The following is a 15,046-nucleotide window of genomic DNA, read 5'->3' on the forward strand; positions in this document are numbered from 1 at the left end:
AGATAAATACTGCAGCTTGTACTGTAGTTCCAAGGAGACTCTGGCCAAATCCATGAAAAAAGAGAGAAGGACAAGGAAGTCAAAAGCAACACGTTGTGTGACACCTTCAAAAAAGGAATTTAACCCAAATTGCACAGCAGACCCAGTGGCATGTGGTCTCATACATCTGATATGTAGATATGAAGCGAAATACTAGTAAAGCTTAATAGTACCTAATATTGAAATTTGGCTGGAAGTATGAGCAGATGAAAATCTCCCAAGTGTAAAGTATGTCTGTTAATTTTTCAAAAAAGGCAAGTTACTTTCCAAACCAGAATAAAATCACTTCAGGATATCAAAGAGTTAACAAAGCGCAATTTTGCTGCTTAAAAGTGAATGCATTTTAATATTTAGTCATTAATACAATTATTTTACAAAAATTCTATACAAAATAGAATGTGCATTAGTGGTGGGTAGTTTTATTAGTGAATCTTTATTTTTATTAGTGAATATTTTTAAGCTAAAATGTGTGTAAATATATTCCTGGAAATATTTTTTGTCACTTATGAGACATGCATAACCTTAATTAAGAACATACTTAAGGGCAAAGACTTCATGATGAAAACACCAAAAACAATTGCAACAAAAGCCAAAATTGACAAATAGAATCTAATTAAACTTAAGAGCTTCTGTGCAGCCAAAGAAAACTATCATCAGAGTGAACAGTCAACCTACAGAATGGGATAAAACTTTTGCAATCTACCATGTGACAAAGATCTCAAATCCGGAATCTACAAGGAACTTAAACAAATTTACAAGAAAAAAAAAGCCCATCAAAAAGTGGGCAAAGAATATGAACAGACTCTTCTCAAAATAAAACATTTGTGTGGCCAAAAAAATATGAAAAAAGCTCAACATCACTGATCATTAGAGAAATGCAAACCAAAACCACAATGAGATACCATCTCATACCAATCAGAAGGACAATTATTAAAAAGTCAAGAAACAACAGATGCTGGAGAGGCTGTGGAGAAATAGGAACACTTTTTCCCTGTTGGTAGAAATGTGAATTAGTTCAACCATTGTGGAAGATAGTGTGGCAATTCCTCAAGGATCTAGAGCCAGAATGCAATTTGATCCAGCAACCCCATTACTAGGTGTATACCCAAAGGATTATAAGTCATCTACTGTAAAGACACATGCACATGTCTATTGCAGCACTATTTACAATAGCAAAGGCATGGAACCAACCTAAATGCCTGTTAATCATAGGCTGGATAAAGAAAATGTGGTACATATACAGCATGGAATACTAAGCAGCTGTAAAAAGGAATGAGATTATGTCCTTTGCAGGGACGTGGATGAAGCTAGAAACCATCATTCTCAGCAAACTAACACAGGAAGAGAAAACCAAACACTGCATATTTTCATTCATAAGTGGGAGCTGAACAATGAAAACACATGGATACAGGGAGGGGAACATCACACACTGGGGCCTGTCAGGGAGTGGGGGTGAGGTGAGGTAGAACATTAGGACTAATAGCTAATGCATGTGGGGCTTAAAACGTAGATGGCAAGTTGACAGGTGCAGCAAGCCACTGGGGCACACTTATGCCTATGTAACTACTCTACAGATTCTGTACCTGTATCCCAGAACTTAAAGTAAAATTTTCTAAAAAAGAATATGCTTAAGAGATACAGAGTCCAGCAGGTAGTAAAGCATTGCTGGGTAGGCTTTTCTTACAAAGTAACAAGTCTGCAGTTAATATTAAATTTTTTGAAACAGCTCATTGTTAAGGTACAAGAAATGACCTTTTTATAGTACTAGCTTACTGCAGTTCTTTCTTTTAGGTGATTAAAAGAAAAGGTAGATCATTTGAAAGATGACTAAAGTAAAAAGAAAACCTACTTTAAAAAGAAAGAAAAGGAAATATTAAAATAATAAATATGTGAAATGGCTGCCTATTTGGCAAATTTTCCTTCAAATCAAACCATCCTTCTAATCCTTAATTATTAAGGAAAAGAAATGGAATGACTCTCCTTTTGAATGGAGCTGCATCTCTGACTATCTGCTGATTAGACAACCTGTTTCTTCCTAATTTATCACTTTAATGTTACCGTTAGTATAAATGACTGGGCTGCAAAACGCTAAAACGCAATTATAAATGGTACTGACCAGCTTACAGAAGTGCCAGGGCAAGCAAAGAACTGGCCTTCCATTAATCACCATTTGCTTTGATGGTGCAACATTCATTTCATTTATCACTTGATCTCTTTCTATTATTTCTTCCATGAAAGGGTGTTTAATCAGCATTATTTATTTCAAATTGTATTTCCCTGAAAGCTTCTAAAGTGCTCCTAACAAGGGCAAAATTATTGTGCTCACTTAATGAAACACCCAGTCCCACCAGACAGAGGTTCATATTCTGGTTACCTTAAAAGAAGTGAATATTAGGAGAGAGTCTAAAGAGAGATTAATTTCCACGGTTATACGGCTTCTTGTTATGTGTGTCTGTAGTGACCAACATGACACTCATTAAAATGAATGGAATGTAGTTTATTAATTGACTTAGTTAATGAACAATGAAGGGTTAAAGAAAGAGTCTGTGGTCCAATAATTAATATGGCAAATAAAGAGGAAGAATTGCAAATCCATAAGAATTAAGGGATGAATTCATGAGAATTGTGAAGTCTTATCAGTAAATCTTTTGCTGCTGATTAGGTTATCTACGATGCAAAGTTATCTGCCGCTGGAAGAGACACATGGCATTGCTGTCTGTGTCTCTTGGCGGCCAGGCACTCATTCACTTTTTCATTTCCTCTGTTAACCAGAGGGTAATAATACACATGTTTCGTGAGATAGAAAAGATATAAGATTCTTAAGTAAAATCACTATTTTTGCAAATCTGTCTACGCTGTCTGTGATGTATTTGTGCTAACAGGGTATGGGCTTCCTTTTACAATGAAGCTCATTTGCAATAAGGCTTTATCTTGCCTGCTCAGGCAGTAGTGGCAAGATAAACACTGCTGAAAAACAAACAGGTAGAATTAGAATTAGATAATGCAAAAAAAACCAGGATTCTTTTTTTTTTTTTTTTTTTAAGATGGGATCTCACTCTGTTAACCAGCCTGTAGTGCAGTGGTGGGTCTTGGCTCACTGTAACTTCCACCTTCTGAGTTCAAGCGATTCTCCTGTCTCAGCCACCTGAGTAGCTGGAACTGTAGCTGTACGCCACCATGCCCTGCTACTTTTTGCATTTCTTTTAGTAGAAACGGAGTTTCATCATGTTGGCCAGGCTGGTTTCCAACTCTTGGCCTCAAGTGATCTGCCCACCTCAGCTTCCCAAAGTGCTGGGATTACAGGCATGAGCCACCAAACCTGGCCCCAAAAAAACTGGATTCTAATCCATGTCCTGGCACCAAGAATTTGACTTATAAATCAAACATGTGACTTACAAATCTCTGTAGAAAAGAGATATTAGACTACACAAGTGTTTTGTATTTGTACGTTCCAGCAACTTTTAAATCAGCTTTTATCGTATCTATATACACATACAAAACGTACAGATTTGCCAGACACTTTTCTAAGAACTTTAGATATGTTAACTCATGGGATCATCACATTAACATTGACATATTGGAACTGTCATTATTCCCATTATACAGATGCAAAAATGAAGGAACAGAGAAGTTAAATGATTTAATCAAGATTACAGTCAGTAAGTGGTTCAGGCTGAATTTCAACCCAGACAGGCTGGTTCTAGGATTCATATGGTTATTGATGATATTGTACTACTATTTAACTTTTTTTTTTTTTTGAGACGGAGTTTCGCTCTTGTTACCCAGGCTGGAGTGCAATGGCGCAATCTCAGCTCACTGCAACCTCTGCCTCCTGGGTTCAGGCAATTCTTCTGCCTCAGCCTCCTGAGTAGCTGGGATTACAGGCACGCGCCACCATGACCAGCTAATGTTTTTTGTATTTTTAGTAGAGACGGGGTTTCACCGTGTTGACCAGGATGGTCTTGATCTCTTGACCTCGTGATCCACCTACCTTGGCCTCCCAAAATGCTGGGATTACAGGCGTGAGCCACCGTGCCCAGCCTATTTAACTTTTTTGATACCTGTGCTCATCCATACATTTCTTTCTCTTTTATTTTAATAATATTAGTTTCAAGGAAGACTTATATTTCAACCACAAATGAGAAAACTTTATCACCATATACAGGTTACTATAAATATTAGTTAAAAAATTAAATAAGGATGGACATGGTGGCTCACCCCTGTAATTTTAGCACTTTGAGAGGCCAAGGCAGGAGGATTGCTTGAATCTAGGAGTTTGAGACGAGTCTGGGCAACAAAGTAAGACCCCATCTCTACCAAAAATGAAAAATAAGCTGATCATGCTTGTGCATGCCTGCCATTCCAGCTACTTGGGAGGCTGAGGTGGGAGGATTTCTTGTACCCCAGAGTTAAAAGTTTGCAGTGAGTTAAAAGTTTGCCACTGCATTCCAGCTTGGGTGACCGAGTGAGACCCTGTCTCAAATAACAATAATCTTATTTTAAAATAAACAAAGAAGTCATAATAAATGTAAATATTTCTAATTATAGCAGAAGAGACTTAGACTGATTTAACCAGATTTCTGAGTGATTTTTTGCACATCCCAAAGACAATCTCAGTGTTCCAACTTCCAGTTCAAGGTTCTATTCACCATCCCTGTCCTTTCTTCTATCACTAGCAGTTCAGCTACCTTGTTACCCAGGAGGCCTCTATTTACTGAAAATTCCACCTCCCTACTCTTAGCTGTGTTACGTGTTTCGCTTTCCCTGAAAGCTTTCTTGCTCGTTTTCTACTCCACGTCTTTCCAAGCATTGTTTTCTTCTACTGTCAGTGGGATGTGCTCCATGTTGGGGCTGAGTTCTCCATCTGGAGATCTTGGGTGTCAAGGAAGGCTCGAAAGAAGTCCATTTTTCCCTTGGGCACTTGGCTTATCAGCCTCCTCCTCTAGACATATGTCACACACTCACTCTTCCCCACCCATATAGTTGACAAGCACCACAGTCCGGTCTTGGGACTCAAACACCTCCGCCTCAGCTATAGACAGATTTCCTGGCTTCTCTTCCTTCTTCCTCTGGCTCACCTTCTCTTTCCTCTTTTTTTTTCCTCTCCTCCTTTCTAGTCTTTGAGTCATGCATGGTAATTATGCAGTGATGGGAAAATGTAAACATCAAGATCAAGATGTTTGGTCCTGTGCCACCTAAAATTACTTCGCAAATGACAGGTGGCACAAACTCTATACTTTTAGAAGTGCTGCAATATTTTGTGTATATGGCTCCTTTCAGTTTTAAAATAACAAGGCCTAAAATGGGCCAAGTCAGCCACCTACTCCTCAATCTTCTCTGAATAGTCACGTTAAGACTTCATTGCAAATGGAACCAGTTGGACGATTACTTTGTGGCCTGAATCTAACTAGCAGTGTCAAACCCATTGCAGTTCTTGGGCTTTCTGTGGGATCCTTTTCAACTGTGATCACACTCTCTCCCACGATGTGACTGTGAACTTCTGTGGCAACACCTACATGGAATGAAGGCATTTGTGTTTGCAAAAAAGGAAGGGAACTTGTGAAAAGGAGTTTGTGTCCATTGGAATAGGCCGGTGGCCTAATTAAATGATGCCAGGGCAGTTTGGGAAAATTAGTTTCACAGAAATGCAAATTTCATCTGCAAGCTATACTTAAAGGGAGTGACACATACCATTTGGGAGAGTTGTTGATCAGGGAGGAGCACCACCTCCAACAGTTATAGAGCAAGAAACATGAGGCTTGAGGACTGAAAGACTACCTGAAAAGCTGAAGGACTGATGAATGTGTTTTGGGAACTTCTTTAGAATAATAGAATCCAGAGATTTATGTGTAAATATAGGAATTATTGTTATTCATCATATAGTGAAATCAGAAATGAGGTCACCAGGAGCTGCCTGAATATTTTTAATATAGTTTTATGTAATGTATTATATATATATTACATATATAGTATGGATATATACACATATATAATCATGGATACTTTAAATGATACTGTTGGAAATAGATGCTTGGTGCCACAAAGAAAAGTTAGCACTGAGACGAAGTGCTTTTGTCTTTCAGCAATGCAATTTTACTTCCTGGACTGCAGGAAGTGCACCCTCGCTAGCCAGTAAGAGTGCCCTTCCTGCAGTCCAGGCAGTAAAAATTACATTGATGAAAGATCCGTTGTTTCAGTGCTAATTTTTCCTGCTGCACTAAGCGTCTATTTCCAACAATACTCTTGAATGCCAATGACTTAAAAAAGAAATTTATGAGTTAAACCCAGAGATTGAGGACCATACACTTTTAGAAACTAGCGTGCACACAGCGAACGCATTAGCTATAAGAATAAACAGCAAAGGTATAGTGTTTTATGTAACTGCTCAAGTGGGCTCAAAAAATCCAACATAACAAGTGAAAGGGAATAAAGTACATTTCTCAGTAAGTTTTCTCATACTTACAGCTTCAACCATATTCACACTATGATGGGGAATTAGAGCTGAATTTTTCAGTGACTTGATTACTTGGACAACTACCCTATTGGGTGTTTTGTCAGGTTGTATTTTCACTTGGTTTTACTACTGTGTGCCAGAATTGGGTTAAAGAGATGGTTCATATTGCCAGAAAAGTCTTTTTAAATATCAAGCCCAGTGGGAGGTACACGTTAATTCCATTCTGAAATCTACTGTCCTAATTCCAAAATGTCATATGAAAGATCAAATAAAACCCTTCCAATGTTGTACTTTCACTCAACACAAGAGGAGCCCACCATACAGGATGAGCAGATGCCTTACCATGGTTAGGCAGAGAGTAGGACTCCTGAGTCTACTTTGGCTCCTAGCTAGTACAGAAAGCATCCAAATGTTCTTCTAGACACCCTGCAGTATAGGGGAAAAGTGAGAAGTGAGATGCTAAAACTTCATGAAGGCAGCTCGGACAAGGGATAGAATAAACCTCTGCAGGGATTGTGGGGTGTACAATTCCTAAGCCAGAGGATAGAAAGATAATTTGGATGAGAATTAGAGTAGGCTTCAGGGCCAGCAAGAGCTCAGCTAGAATTGAATAAAAGGAGAGCCACAGGCCCTGACTGTGCCAAGAGAAAGTCTAGACTTTAGACTATCAGCTGCAACCTTCGGTCAAGACTTCAGTAGTTGGTGCTAGCAGAGCAGTCACCACAAGGAAACCAGGGATGTTGAGGAGTCAGGAAAAGGTGAACAGCAGCAGCCTAAGGTAACAGTGCTTAGATCCCAGGCTATTCTCCAGGCCAGCATGAGGGCCTATGTGTAATGCCATTGCCCAGATGCCATCTAGAAGAAGAGTAAGATGGAGAGAAAGAACTGAAAACTTGAACATTTCCCCAAACACACTAAGTTGCCTGAATAAAATGATTTAAACTAGAAGAGATGAAGATAAAGAATTGGCAAGTTTAATATTCTCTTTCCAGTGCTAGTTGGGCCATGCTTAAGGAAGGTTAATATATCAGTAATAGAAAACAAGTAAACTAAATATTTCTTTGAATATATGATTATTAGTATGTATCTTTTTTTTTTTTTTTAGACAGAGTCTCACTCTATCACCCAGGCTGGAGTGCAGTGGCACGATCTTGGGTTATTGCAACCTCTGCTTCCTGGATTCAAGCGATTCTCTTGCCTCAGCCTCCCCAGTAGCTGAGATTACAGGCACCTGCTACCATACCCTGCTAATTTTTTCATCTTTAGTAGAGACAAGGTTTCACCATGTTGGCCAGGCTGGTCTCGAACTTCTGACCTCAGGCAATCCACCCACCTCAGCCTCCCAAAGCGCTGAGATTACAAGCATGAGCCACTGCACCTGGCCAGTAGTGTGTACATTTGTCTCATTTTTCTTTCCTCTCTTCTCTTCCTTTTTTCCTTGACTTCTCCTATTTTGGGCCCATCCTTTACTAAATAGACAATGCCTTCCTCTTAGTGTTTGCTTCTTTATTAGATGCTTGGAATGAAAAGGCAACAATGACAGGTCCTTCCTGTGGGGATATAATAGCCTAGTGTAGAAAAACATGTAACTACAAATTACATTATAGTTTGATGAGTGTGGAACACAGGTGTGGGCAAGATAGGTGACATGACTGAAGGAACTGTTTTGTGCTGTACAGAGCAAAACTTGGAGATTGAGTACAATTCTGTTGGGCTGAAAACAGAATTTGCAGACAATGTGACTGTCTGTGTGGAAGAGCCCAAAGAATCTACAACAAACTTCAGGGACTAAAGAAATGAGTTTTAAAAGGTTATGGGATACCAAGAGAATATACAAACATCAATTGTATACGTATATACCAGAAATGAATATTTGAAATTTGTAGTTTGAAAAACAATATCCTTTATAATAAAACTAAAACAACGATCTATCTAACAAAACATGTACCGAATCTGTCTGCTGAAAACTATAGAACACTAATGAAAGAAATAAAGGTTGTATACACTTGGAGAGATATACAATGTTCATGAATTGGAAACAATGTTGTTAAGGTGTTTATTCCCTGCAATTTGATCTACTGATTCAACCCAATGATAATCAAAATCCCAGAAAACTTTTTTAGAAAATAATAATAAGCTGCTTCTAAAACTTACATGAAAAGGCAAAGGAACTAGAAAGCCAAAATAATTATTGAAAGAAGAACAAAACCAAAATAATTATTGAAAGAATAAAATCAGAGGACTCACTGCCTGAAGGCAGAACCTGTACTTGTGGCCTGATTTTAAGACTTGTTACAAAGTGCAGTAATCAAAACAGTGTAGCTTTGGCAAAAGGATAAATGCATTAATTTATGAATAAAATAGCCCAGAATTAAACCCACACAAATATAATCAACAGGGATTTTACAAAGGTGCAAAGGCAGTTTAATAGAGAAAGGATAATTCTTCAAACAACTAGTGCTAGAACAACAATATCAATATGTAGAAAAATAAATAGAAATCTCACAAGATATTCCAAAATTAACTCAGAATTGATCAGAGACCTATATTTACAGCATAAAACTGTAAAACTCCTAAGTAGAATAAAAATCTGGATGACGTTGGGTTTAGTCATGAATTTTTAGATACTACTCAGAAACCACAAGCCATCTAAAAAGTTGGTAAATTGGACTGTATCAAAATTAAAAGTATTAGTGAAAGATACTGTTAAGAGAGTGAAAAGACAAGCCACAGATGGAGAAAAAAATTGCAAATCATATAACTTTTCATGGATGTATTCAGAATATATAATAAACCACTAGAATTCAATAATAAGTAAACAATAAATAATGAGCAAAATATCCAAACAGACATCACCAAGGAAGACATTAAAATGTCAAAAAAAAAAAAAAAGCATATGAAAAGATACTCAACATCATTAGCCTCTAGGGGAGAACAAATTAAAACCTTAACATATTACCACACACCTATTAGCATGGCTAAACAGTTTTGTGTGTTTTTTTTTTTTAAAGAAACAGACAATACCAAATACTGGTGAGAATGCAGAGCAATAAAAATATTCATTGCTGTTGGAATGTCAAATAGTACAGACACTTTGGATAATATTTTAGCAATTTTTTTTTGCATTTTAGGTTTTGGGGTACATGTGAAGAACATGCAAGATTGTTGCGCAGGTACACACATGGCAGTGTGATGTCCTGCCTTCCTCCCCTTCACCTATACCTGGCGTTTCTCCCCATGCTCTCTCTCCCCAACTCCCCACCCCCCACTTTCCCTCTCCCATTTCCCCCCAACTGACCCCAGTAAACATAAATTTACGGTACAACTCAGTGATCCTAGTTTTAGTTATTTACCTCAGTGAAAACTCATGTTTACACAAAAACCTGTAGATAAAATTTTATATCAGCATTGTTCATAATTGCAAAAAAGCTGCAGTCAATATGCTCCTTAAAAGGGAATGGATAAACAAACTGTGGTGTACCCATAGAATGGAGTGCTATTCAACAATAAAAAGGAACACACTTCTGATTTATGAAACAAAATGGATGACCCTTAAGCACATTTTTGTAAGTAAAAAAAGCCAGATTGTAAAGGCAATAGATTGTATAATTTCATTTACATGGTATTCCAGGAAAAGGCAAAACTGTAGGGTCAGAAAACAGTTATAACAACTTCTTCATCTTAGGTTGATATTTTCACCTGCCCTATCAATTCACTTTTCCTAGAGAATTTGAGTCAGACGTAGGACCAGATCTCAAGGATTAGTACAAAGGGGCTTTGATTTTCTGCTCTCATATGGTCTCTTAATGATATACTAGCCTACTAGGGTGATCCTGGCTGATATATACCCTTGAGGCACGTATTCCTTAACTAGCCTCACTCAACTTTATTACTTAACCTCGAATTTAGGGAAGACAAAAAAAAAGTTTCATATTATATATTTTTTCTTATAAAGGCCACCATTTGGCCTTTTCAGTATTATCATAATCATTTTCCTTATTTTATAGTAGAAAACATTCTTCATAGGCACAGTACAAGCAATAGACTTGTAAAACTCAGACAGGAAAAAAAAAAAAGAAAAAACCAAGTGCAAATTAATAAAGCATAAAACACTTGCACCATAAAAAACTAGAAAAGTATCATTAGTGTTGCAAATTACTGGAAGAGTAATTATCCCCAAGATGTTCAGGTACCTGCTACATCTTGCTTGCAAATAACTGAAATAATGTGATAAGGAGATAAAACTGTCAGCCCTCAAATGCTTAGGGGATAAAGGCTGGTACATGTGACAAACCTACCTGTATGAACAAGTTCAACCACAATGTGATGAAAATTGGATACTGTGATGTTGTTGGTGAGTATGTCATATAAGTCGTTGTGGGTGTTTGGGGTGTATGTGTGATTTGAGCTTTTGAATGTATGACACTGGCAACCTTGAACTGCTATATTAAAAGAAAAAAAGTAACCTGTTCCTTTCAGATATTGCCATTTGCTACTTTTTCCAAGCGAAAAAGACACAACAACTGTATATATGGTTGGACAACTTACTGGACTGATGCTCTAATTGGAGGAAGGCCATTTGGATGTAGAGGTTTCTCTTCAGTTTTAGGGATATTGAAACAACGTTGAGACGATCTTGGATTTTTCTATTTCCTCATTGTCAATTAGGGAAGCACTGCCTCTAACTCCTGCTCGAATGCAAGTCAAGTGTTTATTCATTTCTGTTGACCAGATCAGGGCGCCCACTGCATCTTCCACTTGAAAGATAGTCATGACACTAAATCATGCTCTGTGAAACAAGCGCCACCCAAACCGCTCACATGACAGCTTGGAACAGGAAAGGCTGAGCCTTCTGAGATGACTGCGTGGTGTGTTATACAATGGAGCTTATGACAGAATCTCATTTAAATTTAATTGTGTTGAAAGATCCTTTGGGATTCAAAAGAAACCCTAAGTTTGGAGGACAATCACATCTTCGTCCTGATTTTCCCACTTCCTAATGGAAGAGTAGGGAAGTGCTGCCTCTAACTTCTGCTCTAATGCAAGTCAAGTGTTCATTAATTTCTATTGACTTAAAAGGCTCCATAATATTATCAGGAAATTCACCCTTCTTTTCCTAAAGCTATGTGTATGTAGATCAAATATTTCCAAAATGTGCTTTACTTGGTTGACAAGTAATTTTACCTTCCACATTTTTAGTTGGCACTAGCATTGGGCAAGTCCTAATAACACTTCAGAAAACCAAGTTCCATTATGTGACTTCAGTAGTAGTGCCTTGAATACTATCATTTTATAAATTAAGGTGAGTTATTCAGTTTTTAGGCCTATCATCCTCACTGGATTCTTCTTTTAGAAATATACTAAATATAAGTCATTTGCATTTACATTGTCTTAGGTCTTACATTCAACCCTTTCACATGTATTTTCTCCTTGAATTCTCTAGATATTGCTGGGAGTTTTGATGGTATTTTTGTTGTAGATAAGGAAACCAAGTCTTCCAGAAATAGTTTGCCCAAGATAATATTGTAAAGAACAATAGGGCTGCGATTCAAACCCAGGTCACCTGAGTTCACAGTCCAAGCTCTTTCCAGTCTGCTAAGTAGTGATACCGTCTGCTGTTTGTTCCATGTGAGGATAGAGGTGATGTCAGCTCTAAGCCATTTTATGCCATAAATCAACCAGTTATCTATATGGTAAATGAAGCCTCATTTGCTGATGTTAGAATACAACAGATGATCTGGTTAAAAGAAAGATGGTGAATTCCACTTGGAACATGTGGACTATTTAAGAGGGGATGTTCAGTTGACATTGGATGTAGGAGTCTAGAGAACCAGAAAGCAAAGTGTGCTATGCTATGGATCTTGAAAACTCTATGTATAGATGGTAATTACAGCTATTGGAATGAAAGAGTTCTCTCTCAGCAAGGATATAGCTGTAACTTGAATGATAACGTGATGGTGTTCAAAGGAAGTCAGTCCTACTTACATTTAGCTTGTAGCTTTATAACTATTATAATATCAGAGGAAGAAAGAAAGGAATGCCATATTCTTGAAGTACTACCCAGTGAACAACAAAAATTTTTTGTTGTAGTTTGCTACATGTTACATAGTGATAAAACATGACATTTAGAGTTAAGCACTTTAAATAGTCCCTTGGGCTATGTTCAGGGCACAGAACAGCTGTATGGGTAATTAAATAAAGCTAATTTAAATAAATTAGATTTACCAGAAAATCACTCAAAGTTTGTATTCATAAAAGTTTTTTATGCAAAAAGTTGTTAATGTCATTTCTTCAAACTACATGCTTTGAAAAATGGTGGGTTCTGGGACAGGGAATACATCTTAAAGTAGTAAAGATGGAAAGCTTTTCCTCCTGATTTCATCTTGAAGGTTGAATTTTACTGATATTTTACACAGATGAATTGCAAGAGAATGTTTGCAACATAATTGTCAGCGAAGCACCAAGCAAAACGATGAAACAGAAAAAAAATATGCTTCTTTTAGTTTCTTGGACTGCATACATTTTACATACAACACATACATCTTAGAAATGATATTATTCTTATTTTCAACAGAAACTACCTCCTGAACACACTTTTATATCAGTATTTATATGAGAACTTACATTCTAGAAATTGGTCAGTTGCTACATTTGTTTCTGGGCTTGAAAAGGGGTACGTTGATTTAGCAAGGCTAAGACTTTTTGGAATAAAAATGAGCATATAACTACTTTTAATGTTCCTGACTGCAGGGCTATTAGAATGCAATCATCAAAGGCTAGGAAGTTGTTTTCATCAAAAAGCTATAAGGAATGTTTCTGGGAATCAAGGTGAATTAAGGTTTGACTTTTAAAATATTGTCTTTCTTGACACCCTCTCTCACAGATACTTGTTTTCAGGTTTCAAGAATGAAGTGCATTGATCCTGTTTCTAGAAATCAGTCATAGGGGTCAACAGAAGGCTCTGTGATTTATGACCACCCTGCTGATAGTTCCTTGGAGAGGTCCACCATGCTCAGATTGAGAACCGTTTGAGGAACCGGGAATTCAGACTTTGCAAGGGAAACTGTCCGACTCAGCCCCATTTCAGAAGTGAAAGCAACTGCAATTTGAAATTGATTGGATATATAAAGAAATATAAAGAAATCGAATATCTAGACAATTCATAATAATCAGATTTTCTTCTGGCCTTATGTAGGACTAATCTCTGAATTTTGTCTCATTTCTTTTAAAAATGGGTTTAGTGCAAGTGTTTAAAAAAAAATACACTTGGATCTGAAGATGGAGAGATACATTTTGGCTATTTCACCTAATCCTATTCTGGACCCAGTGGTCAGGGGAAAGCTTAAGCCACCAAAAAGTTTCAAACAATTTTTTTCGAAATGACTGAATGAATGGGTTATCATCAGCTATCAATGTGATTTCACAGCAACTGTATAAAAAGACAATATTGTGTGCTACATTTCTGTTAGTCATATTAAGTGTCATGGATAGAAAATAAAGCAAATGCAATAATTACATACAGCGTATTAATAAAATATCTTATTTCTCAATGTAAGCCATCCAAATTGAGGTTTATAAAAAAGTTCTTTATTTTAGGAAGTATATATCACATTTACATACCATATGCTGGTATGTCAGAAAGTGAGATGTCTCATTTGATTTGAATAAAATAGATATATATCATATTATTTATATAATATAGATTTATATATATAAATATATTATGTATGTAGACTCTTGCCCTGAGCACTAGATTTGTATTAAATAAAAACGTCTTCCAAAGCTTGGAATAATGTGTTTAGTTTTTGCTTTCTCTTTTAATCAGAACACAAAACAAAGCAATTGTGTTGCTACTTCCTTCAGTTCCTCTCAGTGTAAATGGAAATTTGATTTTTTTCCTTCAAAATAATCCACACATTTTTCTAATTCTCTCCTGAGTTGTAATTCACCCACGAAACCTGAAAGCAAGGACTATCTTTCATCCACATTCCTTTGTGTTCAAAGCTAATTCTGTTTCCCCAGTGTTGGTTGGGGCCAAGTTCTTCTGGTAGAATGTACTTTTAGAATCCAACTGCTTATTACTGACTGTAAAAAAATATAGCAATAATGACTTCACATTTCTAGTTTGAAGACATTTGAGCTCACACTTTATTGGACACTTTCAGTTTAGTGTTCATTCTTTAGTCTGCATGTAATGAAGCCTTGTGTCTGTGATAGATTTTCCTGGGAGTTTGTTCTATACCTCTTATGAATATAACACACATCTTTGGGGAGATTTAATGACAATTTCATTGATTATCTACAAATTACCCATATGTCATGATGAACGAACCAATAAGCTTCAAAGTCGATGTTTGAAACTTTTGAAAATGGTATAATCAATACAGCAATTCCAACTATGATCATTTACATTTCAGATATGTTGTTTCAGTGTTTGAATGTTGTTACATTTAAGACGTGGTGTTGTTTTAATGCCTACTGTTTTCACAACCACGTAAGTATACTGGTCAACATTTTTAAAAATTACATCTAATTTAGAGTCAAACCATTTAT

General features: G+C 36.8%; 1 long non-coding RNA gene across 1 annotated transcript in view; it reads left to right on the top strand.

The window, feature by feature from the left end:
• LOC141585450 (uncharacterized) overlaps positions 1–14,276 on the top strand; it is a 310,303-nt gene extending 296,027 nt beyond the window's left edge. Inside the window, exon 4 of the long non-coding RNA XR_012518930.1 lies at positions 13,377–14,276. This is a non-coding gene — a long non-coding RNA (uncharacterized LOC141585450). The remainder of the gene's footprint in view (positions 1–13,376) is intronic.
• Positions 14,277–15,046: the final 770 nt, after the last annotated feature.

This window comes from Saimiri boliviensis, chromosome 8 (genome assembly GCF_048565385.1).
Source record: "Saimiri boliviensis isolate mSaiBol1 chromosome 8, mSaiBol1.pri, whole genome shotgun sequence".
NCBI classification, from domain to species: Eukaryota; Metazoa; Chordata; class Mammalia; order Primates; family Cebidae; genus Saimiri; species Saimiri boliviensis.